This window comes from Malaclemys terrapin, chromosome 2, assembly GCF_027887155.1.
Source record: "Malaclemys terrapin pileata isolate rMalTer1 chromosome 2, rMalTer1.hap1, whole genome shotgun sequence".
Taxonomy (NCBI): Eukaryota; Metazoa; Chordata; order Testudines; family Emydidae; genus Malaclemys; species Malaclemys terrapin.
Window position 1 is genome coordinate 216,169,950 of NC_071506.1, and position 15,097 is coordinate 216,185,046.

Below are 15,097 nucleotides of genomic sequence, written 5' to 3' on the forward strand. Positions count from 1 at the left end.
TTTTGAATGCAGTTTTTTTGTACATAATTCTACATTTGTAAGTTCAACTTTCATGATGAAGAGATTGCACTACAGTATTTATATTGGGCAAATTGAAAAATGCTATTTCTTTTGTTTTTTTACAGTGCAAATATTTATAATAAATATAAAGTGAGCACTGTACTCTGTATTCTGTGTTGTAATTGAAATCAATATGTTTGAAAATGTAGAAAATATCCAAAACTATTTAAATAAATGGTATTCTATTATTGTTTAACAGTTCAATTAGTAATGCAATTAATTTCTTTAATCACTTGACAGCCCTAATTTAAAGTCAAATTTGAAATCATGGCAACCTATATACTAAGGCCTAAACTTACCATCATCTGTTAAAGATGTTTGTATTAAATTTAAAAAAAAAATTCAAGAAGTACACATTTGCTGATGAAGTTTTGAAGGAAGTCAAAGCACTGAACTGGTGGAAGTCACTTGCTAAGCACCTGGAGCCAGAGTTTGTTGAAGTGCTAAACCAGTTTTTGACAGCAGTAGCCTCTTCTGTAGGTGCAGAGGGAATATTTTCTTCATTTCAGTTTATTCAACTAGATCAGTTCAATGAGTAGTTAATACAAAGGTAAGAAACAAACTGGGATTTGAAAAAGCAGCAAAGCTTGCTTTCTCTTCCAATTTATTAATATAAACTGGGTGTGAGAAAATGAGATCTACTAGTTCTAAAAGCTTAAAGGATATGGTGACCAGAAACACATCAATTTAATTCATTAATTAGAAATAATACTGCCTTTGTTTAATAAATCAGTTTTAGAACACAAAACCTGTTTTGTTGAATTTTTTGATAATTTTTTTCCCTTCTGTATCCAGCACATTTAAGGTAATTTATTTAATGAACAAATTTAAATGCTGTTTTTGTGAATTTTAATTTAATTTGAATTTCCATCCATATAGAGTTTGATACAAATCACAAGTAAAAAATTAATCAGCTAGTAAGTAAGAAATGCATTCTTCACAATTTTCTAACATAATAACAAAATTAAAACTTAAAAATCTGATTAAATGCAAGAAACTATACAATTGCTTAAGTAAATTTATGTAGCTGTAGTATAGCCTCCTGCTTAGCAAAAAAGAAGCATCGAATTTATCATAAAGGCTATATTTAGTTACAAATGTATGCTTTAATGGTCACCAACCAATAAGAATCAACCTCTCTTTAGGAAAATAACTAAAAAGTATAAATGTAAAACAGGATTAAAAATCAATAATTTGAAAATCAAGGTTTGCTGCCTGCTAATTTAAATCGTGATTTAAATTATTTTGACTTAAATCAGTCTACCCTGGAAATAGTTATTGTGAATAGTTCCTATACTATAAATTAGGAGCATAATCTTGCTTTTAATAGTCCACAATAGCATAAAGAAATGGTGTGTATTCTTTGGGGGGGGGGTAATTATGCTTTTGTATACGTATATCACACAATCAGACATCCCACACACTGTAAACTTAATTCTAGGATGAGTACCACCCAGTTAAATATGATGTAACCTCACTGGACTCAATTTCTCCATTTTTAAGTAGGTTTAACTCAAAAACCAATGTAATTATCAAGACAGTAAAATATTAAAATTGGCAATAGAAATAGTGACCTAACCAATAACCTGATTGCCAGGAACACTTTACTGGATGACGGATTATCTTCCAAGATTTGTACCATATTCATTGCTGTGGTGTCCCCCCCCCCCGGCAACTCCTCTGTACCCTCAGGTTCACCAACCAGTGTCGATAGTTTTACAGGAAGAGCAGAGCCATGCTGCTGCACAGAGGTGCTCTTGCTGTGCTACCTACTTTATATACAGTTGTCTAGGAACACATATCCTATACAGTAGAAGTCAAGATGATGTACCCTGTGCAGGAACACAGTGCTTCTATTCCTCTGCAGCTGCAGGCCTTAACCTAAAAGAAGAAAGGAGTAGAGAGGAAAAAATGAGATTCAGAAAGAAGCAGAAATGAAAGGGGAAGAGACACAGACAGACACACACACACAAACGAACGAAAGAGCAACTAGGTTGGAAGCCACAGAAAGGAGACAGAGGAACAAAATTAGAGGTGGTCCAAAACATATTTTCCTTGGTACCTGACAATTTTCACAATGAGACTTGTGTGCCTACCAATGTTTGTTTTTGAGTAGCTCACTGTATTACCATGCTACAAAATCAAAGTGTTCATCCTGAATTAGGAAAGGTTAAAATCCCTCATCTGTCCGGGCCTTTTGAAGACATTTCTTCCACTGTGAGTTGAGTACAATCCACCTCCTTATTTAGAAAGACCATAGTATCCCTGAGGGGACGGGGGGATGGGAAGTGGTCCACCACTCCAAAGACCTCAACCTGGCAGAATAAAGCAACACCACACATGTATTCCAGATCCATATTTTCATTATTGTCTTAACATCCTTACACTAAAGAAGAACAGGACCATAGTTCAGGAAAAACCTGAATTCCAAAAAAAGATTTCTCTGACAATTTTTGAGACTTCAGCCCTTCACTGAACAATTGCCACATGCAAAGGCACGTTGCATAGAAAGTTCGAAAGCTGTATAGCTAACTATGTGGGGGAAAGGTCAATACTTTTTCTTATCATGCTTCCAGGGACTTCTCCAAAGCCTTCAGCAATCTAGCATCAAAACTTTCAAACTTCATATTCATGGCAACTATGGTCGTTGGAAATAACTTTAATCCACAATGACAACATTTAGGCTGAAAATTCAAATTATATTTGAATTATGTGATAAACTTAATTTTAATTATGAAATGTTGCCGGCGTGTTAGGCTGAAAACTAATCAATGTGTTTCTCACAACCTAGCTCAGTCCACCTCTCTGGAAGGACACCACACAGTTGTGAGTGGACCGAACTGCTGGATTCCCTATGTGGTATGGTGAGAGCATCACTGTTCCTCACTCTGGGTCTCTCAGGCACAGTCCCAAGTGCAGACTTGTGTCTACATCCCTTCTTTGGCATGCAGAGCTCCTCAGCCCTGCCACTTTGACCCCAAAACCAGTGCCTTAACCCTCCTGAGCCCCCAGTTGCTTATACATGTTCTGTTAGAGTTCTATCTTGTTGCGGGCAATATGAGTTTCTTGATTAACCCCTTTAGGGACAGCATGGCAGGCAAGGAAGGAATACGGGCTTAACAAAGGAATTTCTTAACCACAGGCACTTTTCTTCTAAATAGCACAAGAGAGTTATAGATCTTTAGGAACACAACACACTCCCCTCAGATATCACCCCTCCTGTGAGTCATGGGTGTGGCCAGCACCCATCAGCTAGGCAGCCTTTCTGCCTTCTCTCTCCTTAGCTTGGCCTTTTTGCATGGGGTGGTGATCTGGCCCCCTTTCACAGAGAGCATTCCCCTTACAAAAAGTAGTTTTCCCTCTGTTGATAGTCACCCTTTGTTGTCAACTGTTGGGAATGGGCCACATCCACCCTGATGGAATTGGCCTCATTAGCACTGACCCCCGACTTGGTAAGGCAACTCCCATCTTTTCATGTGCTGTATATTTATACCTGCCTACTGTATTTTTCACTTCGTGCATCTGATGAAGTGGATTATAGCCCACGAAAGCTTCTGCCCAAATAAATTTGTTAGTCTTTAAGGTGCCACAAGGCCTCCTTTAAACAGTATTTGATCCTTTAGGCTGCATACCCAGGCTGAAGAATACCTGCCCCTTTCCCACAGCCAGGTTTCTGTACACAGTTCATTGTTCTTGTGGATGGGCTGGTAGTTAACAGACAATCACAGCTGATGGCCCTAGATTGCTCTGTCACAGCTTCTAACACATACCCAGGGAAAAGGCTATCAATACCCCACTACAAAATGAATGCACTAACCCACAAGTGAGGTTGCAATACAACATACGGGTCACACTCCAACATGAAGGTTACAATACAAAGCGGAGCTCCTGAAACAAAACAGCGCTCTAAAAACAAACAGGGGTTAGTAATCTGATACAGACATACCTGACTACATCACAGTACCAACTTCAAGGTGTTCTGCCACCACCATGAACACACTGAAACCTTGGGCACACATTCCAGAACTAGGATCCACATCCATTAAGACACTGGAATCTCCAGCATACCAACGCAACACCTATGCTACTTGTTTCAGAGTAGCAGCCGTGTTAGTCTGTATCCGCATAAAGAACGGGAGTACTTGTGGCACCTTAGAGACTAACAAATTTATTTGAGCATAAGCTTTCGTGGGCTACAGAAGAAGTGGGCTGTAGCCCACGAAAGCTTATGCTCAAATAAATTTGTTAGTCTCTAAGGTGCCACAAGTACTCCTGTTCTTTATGCTACTTGTGTACAGTCAGGGTATCTATCTTTCAGTCTAAGGTGACAATGTTTTTTAGTCACCACACTATTTCCCATATCCTTATAGTACGATAAGGAGCATATTATACAGTGTTCTCCAATTTTCACAAAGTGAAGACTGGAAAATAAAGAAAGGTTTCAGGTTTTCTTTTAAAGTGTATTGCCAACCTGGCATCTAAAAGGGGGAAAAAAAGCCAAGTAAGTAAATTTATTTTACACTTCATTTTTTAAAAGTCTGAATGTACTACTGGATATGCTCACTATTAATTTCCTTATTCCAGGTAAATTCTTTCTTCAAAAACACCTTTTTATAGTTCTTTACTAAATTATTGCATTTTCTCCTGACTTATTCAAATCAAGCCAATTATTTTCAAAGCCAGTTTAGACACATTTACTAAAGTGTTTACCATAGTAAAAAAATACCAATCTAAAGAATACTAAATAAAATGGAAATACGGGGGCCAATCTCTCAGACTTTAATGGAGCTACTTGCAGTAGCAAGCTCTTTATTGAACGGTATTTGTATGATTGGGCTCGTAAAGAAAGAACTACAATGTAATAATAAGGTTTATATCTGAGAATAGCAAACTACAATAGCAAACAAATAACAATACTGCTACTAAAGCCCACCTGATCATAGCCATAAAATTTCTTCTCCAAGTAAACACCTACCGTTCACAGTAAAGAGAGATTTCTATCACAGTAGTCAACCCAAGTTTACCAATATTGACTAAGGCTTTGTTTTTGTTTTTTAAATCAAGTAAACCCAGCATCATTGATTACATCAAATGTGCGTTACCTCTTGATAGTGTGATGGCAAAGACAGGGAAACTGTGGAGTATCCCAGAAAGTGGGTACATGGAAATGAAATGCTGAACCACTGACAGACTGAGAAGTCTCCCTGTCATTCCACAAATTAGTATTATTGAAACAAATGAGCAACCAAAGGCTCCAAACAGGAAAGAACAAAAACAGACAAACTGAAATCAGTATGCTGCTGAAAGTTGTCTTGGTTCTTTCACATGACTATCATTTTAAATTAATATCTAGCATGCATTCTACTTCAGAAAGAATATATAGCTCCTATCACAAAAAAGAGGTGTTTATTAATGAATAGTAATAAACTAATAATATCAACAACCATCTTCAGCTATATATCTTGAAATGCTTTTAAAAGAAAGGTGTTACCAATATTCCCATTTTAAATGGGGAAACTGAGGTGCAAAAGAGTTAAGTGACTTCACACAGGAAGTAAGGTGTAGAGCAGACTCTAGGGCTCCAATTCTGCAGACATTTATGCACATGCTTAATTTTACTACTGTGAATAATCCTATTAAAATTAATGGGCCAACAGAAAAGTTTCCACAATTTGTTTTTAAAAATCCCATTAAAATTTAGTTTTTAAATGTACACTTCTTTGGAGTATTTGATACCCAAATATTACAGCATTAAGAATTTGAAACTGAAACAGATTATAAACAAAAGTGAAACTGACTGCACTGATTTTCATTGTCCCAACGGAGAAATAAAAAAGGAAACAAAAAAACAGTGGCCAGTAAACTGCATTTCAATTTTATCTTTTATTAATCTAATGTAATATATACTTGCATAATATATGATTTTTAATTTCAAAGTAACCTAAATGATTCAAAAATTTATGTTAGAGTTCTCTTTCCAATATACAATAACTAGTCTGTACCCTTCCTGAGGAATCCAAGTATAGGATAATTCATAAAAGCAATGATGATTCTGTTTCTTTTTAACATAATGTCCCCTATCAAGCTCAATTATATAAATTCATTTGAATGTCAAATATGTTTACTCTTTGCTAAATGCCATACCTAGGCTTTAAGTAATTCTTTTCAATTTATGCATAAAACTTAATTAAAATTATTTTGAGGGGGAAAGGCTGCAATATGCCCAAGCAATCTGCATATATGTACTCTCCGGGTTTAAAAAATTAAGACTCTTTCATGTGTCCCATTAGCCCCCAATAAAAAATCATTAATGGCTCAATCCCACAAGCACAGCTGTGAAGAACTGAGTGCTCTCAACTCCCACTATCTTTACACACAAAACCATTTTCAGTCACTTTCACAAATTTACTCAAATTGGAGCAAATCCTTTTTGATTAAAGTATTTCCACTGAAGACAATGGAACTACTTGAATGCAACTTCACTGCAACCTTGACATAACAGTATTGTAAACTGTTTTACAGTATATTTATTATAAAGTGCTGATGAAGATAGTTTTAACAATATCCATAAAAATATATCTTTAAGATGGCTGGCTACTAGGGCAGGTCACTTTTAAAAATACATATCCCACTAACTGAGTTATGTGACCAACAGTAACTATAAGCAGAAATGTGACTCGACCCGCGACAGCAGAACATTCTGTCAGCCTTCCACAACATGACTGAAATGTGGGCCATCTGTTACTATGAAAGTACTGCAATTGAGTAAATAAGGTAACATTCTCCAGATTAAAACTTCTATGCATCTTTTCTTACTTTTCTTTTTCTCCTTCCACCCATCTTTTTCCACACATTTTCTTTCTACTACTTTTTTCTTTTTCAACTTTTTTATATTTTCTGGTCTCTTGCTGTTGGGTCTCTTTCATTCTGTTTCTTCGTTTATCTTTCCTTAATTAATACTTTTTGTTTTCTTGGCTGTTTTCAGGCCACAGCAGCATCCCATTTTCATGTGGTCTCTCACTTTCCACTGTTGTCTCTAGCACCTTTCCGCCTATCCTGCTATCTCCTTCCTGCTCCACTTCTCCCTGACCCACCCATGACCTTATCCCTTGTATCTACACCTTTCACTTCAATTTAGCTGGCTGAGGTGTACTCTTCGTTTCCCCTAGGGCCTTGTCTAGACTATAATAAATGGTGTATTTTGTTTGTTTGTTTAATGTTAGTTAACACATTTTTTAAAAATTCACGTTTAAAATACAACTTGCCCTGGCCACATGTGTTAGCTAGTTGAAATGGGAGCCTAGAGAGGACCTGGCCAGATAACTGAGGTAAAAACTGTTAACACAAACCTATACTAAGGAAAAGGACATGCTATATCTATATCTCTGGAACTTATATGGCCCCCATTACAGTAGCACCCAAGCACATCGCAATCTTTAACATATTTTAGCCTCACAACACCACTGTGAGGTAGGGAAGTACACCTCCACCCTGATATAATGCAACCCAATATAACACAAATTCAGATAGAACGCCGTAAAGCAGCGGGGGGGGGGGGGGGGGACCACACACTCCGGTGGATCAAAGCAAGTTCAATATAATGCGGTTTCACCTATAACGTGGTAAGATTTTTTGGCTCCCAAGGACAGCATTATATCGGGGTAGAGGTGTACTATTATCCCCATTTTACAGACAGTGATCTGAGGCATACAAAGATGAACTAACTTTTCCAAGGTCACAAAAGAAGTCTGAGGTGGGGCAGGAAACTGAAGCCAGAACTCACGACTTGTACCGGACCATCGTTCTTCTCTAAGGATTAGATAATAGTGTAATAAGGTCATAACCTCTTTTCCCAAACTAGACAACTCCTGTGATGTCTCTCACTTTCCCCTTTCCTTCGTCTTCTATTGCCGCGTCCCTTCCCCATTCCTCTCCCAGGGTATGTCTATACTTACCTCCGAGTCCGGCGGTAAGCAAATCGATCTTCTGGGATCGATCCCGGAAGTGCTCGCCGTCGACGCCGGTACTCCTGCTCCGCGAGATGAGTACGCGGAGTCGACGGGGGAGCCTGCCTGCCGCGTCTGGACCCGTGGTAAGTTCGAACTAAGGTACTTCGACTTCAGCTACCTTATTCACGTAGCTGAAGTTGCGTATCTTAGTTCGAAGTGGGGGGTTAGTGTGAACCAGGCCTCAGTCTCTCTTATCTTTCCTTCTTTCATCCTAACAAGAGAGTACCATCCAGAGACAGAACAGCCATTTTACTTTAGCTACAGCCTTTTCCTTGGCAACAGAATACAGAACTTTGGAGTTGTGCCCATCCTTATGGTGAAAGAGTTTTCCTCAAGTCCACTTTTGAAATCAGTGTGAAAATAAACCAAGCTATAATCTCTATGTGATGTAAATACTCAAAAGAGAGCACAAGAATGGAAAAGACAAAATTCCAGGCTCCACCAGCTTTTTTATGTGAACTAGCAGCAAATGCTATGCATAATACCTTTCAAGTTCAATCTAAGTCCCTATGTAAAATATGCTTGTGGTCCAAGTCAATCAATACTGTACAGAAGTCTACAATGAAAATCGACAACTATTACATTCACAAATCCTCATGAATCAACAGCATGTGCCTTAATCATTGTTAAATAAGGAGAGCCTCCCCTGTGCTGGGTTTGGCAATTACTACTTGTGTAAATGAAGAGCTGAAAAAGCGCTAAGGGAAAACTGATATTGCATCTGATTGAACGTATGTTTTGTTTTGGATGAGTTCATGTATGTGCTGCACATCCAGAACAAGCTTCACAAAGTGGCCACAAAAATGGAAAAAAGAAGAAATAATTTACTTTATCAAATGCACTGGACTAAAGCCAACAAAATAGAGACTCAGGATCACCAGAAAAAAGACCTCCAAATTCAATAGTGTTCTACCTATGATGTATTATGTTTAAATACTACCATACAAGCATTCATGTATGTATTTACAAGTTAGCCATAATTTTTTTAAAAGTTTATTAAATTAGTTAGCAGGTTTCTTTAATTTCTTGCATGTAGTATCTGTGGACATGCTGACTTCTGGTTCATACAAGAGCACAAATGTTGTACCAAAGCTGTATGTTCCACAAGTAACGTTTTTAAAATATCAGAGCTTGTTTGGTAAAACTGTTCAAAGGAGGCCAGAATAAGTGACCACAAACTCCATGAACTCTGCTAATTCATTCTTGGTTCAAAGCAAAATGTTTAATCATGGTGTTTGAGAATCATACTATCATTTTAAAAACCAGATTCCTTTCTTCCTTTTGACATTTTGTTTTAGGAGTTTTATAGCTACAGACAAATATGAATTGCACAGCAAGACATTCGCTTTACATTTACTAACTGATTATACTGGGAAAAACAAAACTTATAAAGTATACATGTATATCAACAGTGGAACACAAATGAAGTTTCTTTCTCAAATGGGAACTGATCTAAAGTCCATTGAAGTCAATGAAGCTGACTACAATGGGCTACAGATCAGCCCATAATAAATAGATAAATTATCATATTTAAAATCATGTATATACCTTTAACTGATTCTAAAAAAATACCACCAACAGTTGTTCCTCTCACTCCATTAGGCAGTTAGTGATAACTAATGTTTACAAACATTTCGCATCTTCCTTTCATTCTCAGTTAGGTTTAGAATTTTTCCAAATTTACCGATAGTGAGCTAAATCATGCATGCTTTGTTTACACAAGTGACCCCCTTAAGTCAATTGGACCCACTACATAAGTAACACAAGCAGAATTTGGTTCCTTGATTACTTAAATCCATTTTATATTACATTTCTCTTGGTTCAAACACCAATGTTGACACTGACCACAGTCATCTTTCATTTCTAGATTTCAATTCTACGGTTTTGAGGTTGTTTCTTGAATTGACAAGCTATTTGAGCTTGCTCCTGATTGCCCCTGGCAATCTATTATGACTTCAATGGGAGCAGAACAGGACAGTTGGAATATCTCAAAGTCTAGTGCTGTGTTTCCTTTTTGGGTTTTAAATTAAACAACCAACGGAATATATGTATAATGAAACCAAAGTAAGTATATACAAGCCTCGATCTTGCTCCCATCAATATCAATGACAAAGCTCCCATTGACTTCTGTGGTTTAGGACTGGGCCCTCCCTATGAATACATTCTTATTTCTTGCTAATTAAATGTCTTGTTTTTCCATTAGTCTCCCATTTGAGGCAAATCATGTGGCTTAAGAGTAAATATTTCTCACTGTCAAGAAAGCTACAGATAGGATATTTCTGCTAGTAAACAAAAGCTCACCAAGGGCTCAATCTTATCAGGCTCCGAACACCTCCTGCGAGGTGCTAAGCAGCCTCAATGCCACTAAAAATCAATGGAAATTAGCACCCCAAGGATCACATCCTGCTCACATTAAAGTCAATGAAAGTTTTGCATCTGACTTCACTGGGAGCAGGAGCGGGTCTCAATTCTCTGTCAGCAATATATGGACAAAGAAGAGAATGTAAGGGCTCAGCCTCAGTTCTGCTTCGACTTAAAGTCAAATGAGAGATTTCTCAATAGTTTCAACAAAATCAGATCCCTATTTAATACCACATCATAACTAGTTGACAATAGGCCCAATCCTTAGCCAAGTTATTAACCCTTACTCATGTGAGTAATCCCACTGAAACCCAGGACTACCTGTGTGAATAAGGGTTACAGAGTTGTTCTAATAATTCCTTCAATATTACTGATACTCTGAAAAAGATTACTACTCAATTAGATCCTACAAAAGAAAATTAAGAAACAGAGTCACTTTGAGAATGGTGAAGGTTTTTGTGAGTTAGTTTATATCATAGTTAATTACTCTAGCCTCTGTCTCCAAATCAAACTATGAACTCAATTTGCATGTTTCTTTCTTTAGTGACATTATTTAAAATATCAAAATGTAAACTATGTGAACACTCTTGTACTCTATATCAAAGGACCACTCCCAACAAGGCATAACAGGCATCTTGCAATCTGAATTTATAAATCATTAAATGGTTTACACCAAGAAATTATTGTAGCCAATAATTTTTCAGTATTGAGATGAGATTTGTCCCATCCAAAGTTTTATACTCAAAGGTATGGTTTTCTCTTTTGGTGCAAGTATTTGGAGCACTTTTCCAAGGCTATTACTTTAAAAAAACAACATCTTTTTAAAAGCAATAACCCAGTTGTCATTTTTACAGATATATAAATTGCTATATGCTTAATTCCTGGATACCAGCCTCATATGCTATTTGACCAATTTCAATTCAATTGTGTAAATATTTGGTAAATTGATGTATTTTGTGCGCCGTTATTTTTATTTTGTAATCACACCATATCTTCTGTCTAGTAAAAGGGGCCATTTGGCAAATACTGACTGATAACTTGCAGTCCAAACTGCATGGGTATTTTTAAGAGATAATAATTCTAAAAATGTTTTTTTTATGGAAAGATGCTAAAAAAAAGGAAAGAAAAAATACTATTGCATTTGACATAGTGTTGAGTTCCAAATTTTAAAGAGACAGTTTTTGGATATGTACATTGTCATCAAAGCAACAACATACAGAATAGTGTTATCAGATCTTAAACATACACACACTATTTTCCACATACTGATCTCCGTACCTACTTATTACAAATAGCCATGAAATTTCTATCTAAACATTAAGCTTTAAGGTCACGACAATGTCCTGCTCAGGGTACTGCGCTGCCCTATTATTTTACTGCATCACAGAGACCGGGGTACATATCAGCCAGCACAAACTCCCATCTCTTCCCTTGGCTTTCCTGTACAAGGGGGTACAGTGCAATAAGCAAAGAGCAAAAGAAGAAGCACTCACAAATCCCTTGGTCAGCCACTACTAGCCACAGACTAACCTCACAGGTTAGGAAATGGGCTCCCAGCTCAAGTGCCTTAGGGGGTAAGGGGTTGGGGGTGAATCAGAAGCAGAATGGGAGGCACACGCATGGAAAGCTGCAGCTTGCAGCCTGGAGCCTTTGCAGCTCACCTGGGAGTTGCAGCTGCTGCTGCAGCCCGGCCACAGCCCGCTGCCATTTGTTGCTTGTATTCTGAGGGAGCTGCAGCCCAGTCATTTAGAAACAGCCTTTCCTCATCATCACAACCATCACCGCCTGCTTCATGCTTCGTAGCAACTGGTCCTGGTAGGTTTCAAAGTGGAAAAATCCCAAGGCAACACAAACAGCTTCTTCCCATCTCTCTCCCTCTCTCTCTCTTTCCCCATGCACCATCCTCTCAGCTTCCACTGCCAGTTGCACGCGCCTCTCTCACTTCACTTTGCTCACTCATCGCCACTTGAATGCTGATCAGCTTGACACTCTGCAACCCGTGCGTGCCATCAGCTTGCAAAAAATGAAACAAGACACGCCTTGAAAATGCTCCCTTTGCTCTAGCACGGGAGGGTGTCAATCTCTTCTTGCTCCAAAGCCGGTGGTGGGGGGTAGCCCTAGTTCCTACAGCCTCCGCTCCTTCATTCAGCCCCACCCCACCCTTTCAGCCCACCTACCGCCTTCGGGCCCTTCCGGGGAGTTTCTACCCGCAGCCCCAGCTAGCTGTGGGAAGCCGCAGGCTCCGCTCCGCTGAGCAGGGCTCCGGCCCGGCTGCGGCAGGGATGGCCGGGGTTCCCGCTGGAGACGCGCGGATGGCTAGTTAGGTGACACGCACAGCTGCAAGCTGCACTAGTCGGCCAGCGGGTGTCTGACTCCACCTGCTCCGCTCCCCAGAGCCTTTCACTCCAGGTGGGGGGGGATGTGCCCTCATCACCCCTCCCAGGACACGCTCTCCTGCCCCCTTCCCCTCCCCCAGCCGCTGCTAGAGCTGGGGGGAGGGGGCTGCAGCCCACCCACTCCCACAGCCTCGGGCTTCGCTCTTCTTCCCTCCAGCTAACTCCCGGAGTTGCTCTTCGCGCCCCCACAGCCTCCTCCCCGCCCAAGCCAGCCAGCCAGTCACAGAGCCCCGCTCCCTGTTATTGCCCCCTTCCCCCGACACAGTCCCCGGCTCACACGGGTGCAGCCTGCCCGGGCTCGCCTGGCTGCTACTGGTGAGGACCGATCGAGCCCTCCTAGCCCTTGGCGAGGCCAGCTCCATTTCCTTCAGCGTCCCCCTGCCCCGCCCAGCCCTGAGCATCCAGCACTGGGTTCGTCACTGCCTCCCCAAGAGCTCACCCGCCCCCCGGAGTTGGGGCAGGGCTCGGCCACATCCAATTAAGAAATAAACAAAAAGCAGCAGCGGGGGGAAGCGCCGCCCCGGGGCCAGCGGGCGCAGCGAGCCGAGCCTGCCTGCAAAAGTTCCCGGAGTTGCAATGCGAGCGGCCCCCCGCGCGCGCTGCGTGCCCGGGGCAGGGCACAGGACTCCCGGGAGCAGGCGGGCAGCCAGGCGGGGCAATGCAACAGGCGGCGGCGGCGCCTTACCTCGCCTGACGCGTCCGGTGCCTGCCCAGCCACGGCTCCATAGGAGCGGCGGGAAGCCGGGATGCAAGGGCCGCGCACGGACTGCCCCCGCGGCTCCCTCAGCCGGCCGACAAGCGTGGCAATGCGGGCAGCAGCCGCGCTGGCATCTTGGAGGGAGGGGAGCTGCCGCCGCCTGCGAGCGAGCGAGCGAGCGCTGCTGCCGAGCCCGGACCCGGCGGGCAGGGAGGAGGGAGGCGGCGGCGATGGAGAGGAGCCTTCCTCACAGGCTGCGGGCGGACTGGGGCGGCGGCGGGCAGCACGCGCTGCTTGCCCCCGCCTGCCACATGCCAGCGCCCGGCTGGCTTTGGGGGGTGGGGTTTGCTGTGCCAGGCTCCCGAGGTGATCGAGGTTGCCGGGAGCGCCCCCTGCGGCTCCCCTCTCCTGCGGTTCCCCGGGGCCGTGCCAGCCTCCACCGCAGCCCACCCCGGCTCAGGAGCGCCGGGAATCACCTCCTCCGTGTCCCCCGGGGGAGGGGAAGGGTTTCCCCGCTAACCGCACACTGCCGTGCAAATGCGGAGTAACTCCACGAACGGCACTGGTGTAAAAGCGGTGCAAGTGAACCCGAGCCCTGGAATTCATCCCCCTTCCTGAGTCCCTTCCCGCCTGGGATGATTTTCAGTCCTAGCTCTTGAAGATACTTTGAAGGGCATTATTTTTCCATTTGAAGTGCACCATGGTCCATCACATGGCATGGCTTACCAAAACACTGGGCGTTTTTTTTCTCTTGTTCTCTGTCCCTAATAAACACTTTATTTCTCCCTGACATCTGCAAATTATTACTATGTACCGTGCAATAGAAACCTCATATTTGCCATGTTTTGCAGCCTGGTAGGAAATTTTGTTGTCTGAGGCTAGTTTATTGCATCTGCCTAGAAAGGGTTGAAGAAGATGCTTTTTTTTTTTAAGTGTGCTTTTCACAAAATGTTACATAAAGTAAATGGAAAAGTTTTAGTTTGTATACATACTTTTGATTGCCTCTAGTCTAATTATATAATAATTGCATTAAATGTATGTAGACCACTGTTGAGAGAGAGGATGCTGGAGTAGATAGACCACTGCTATGCCAATTCCTATGTTCCTGCTGACTAGAGGACAAGATATCCCGGATGTTAGACCATATGAACTGGATCTTCTCTCTTCATTCATCTGGTTATTGTACAATTTAGAGGTTACTACTGCCAATCTTTACACAAGTGAGTAGTCCTTCTGAGTTATCTGAGCAAGGGTTTGCAGGATCAGGTCTTTAGATTGTAAATTCTTTCTGTCAAAAGCTGTGGAATACATACTTACTTTACTCTTGTGAAGAGTCCTAATGAAGTTCAAATTGGCCATGTGTCATCTCTTATGTACACTAAAAGTAAATGATAAATAAGAGGGGCATTGATATAACTTTTGTCAGCTTGCATGAGAAATAAGAAATAAATTCTTAGGTTTTCTTCACACTCCTTGCCTTCATTTATCCTTAAAAACGTGCCCAGTATAAAAATACATGAATATGCATTCTCATTTAGAACTCTGTTAGATTTTGTCTATTAAAACTAAAATGC

At 41.2% G+C, this 15,097-nt stretch overlaps 1 protein-coding gene across 6 annotated transcripts in view; it reads right to left on the reverse strand.

The window, feature by feature from the left end:
- LRRC3B (leucine rich repeat containing 3B) overlaps positions 1-13,842 on the reverse strand; it is a 57,290-nt gene extending 43,448 nt beyond the window's left edge. Inside the window, exons 1-2 of one of the 6 annotated variants that reach the window (XR_008443860.1) lie at positions 13,512-13,842; positions 12,106-12,443 (exon numbers count right to left, since the gene is read on the reverse strand). The gene's annotated coding sequence lies outside the window, so the exon portion shown is untranslated. Of the gene's footprint in view, positions 1-359; positions 412-1,646; positions 1,850-1,891; positions 1,912-12,105; positions 12,444-13,103; positions 13,205-13,511 lie in introns of those variants that run through there. The other 5 variants (XR_008443861.1, XM_054018663.1, XM_054018665.1 and 2 more) reach the window with 5 other exon arrangements.
- Positions 13,843-15,097: the final 1,255 nt, after the last annotated feature.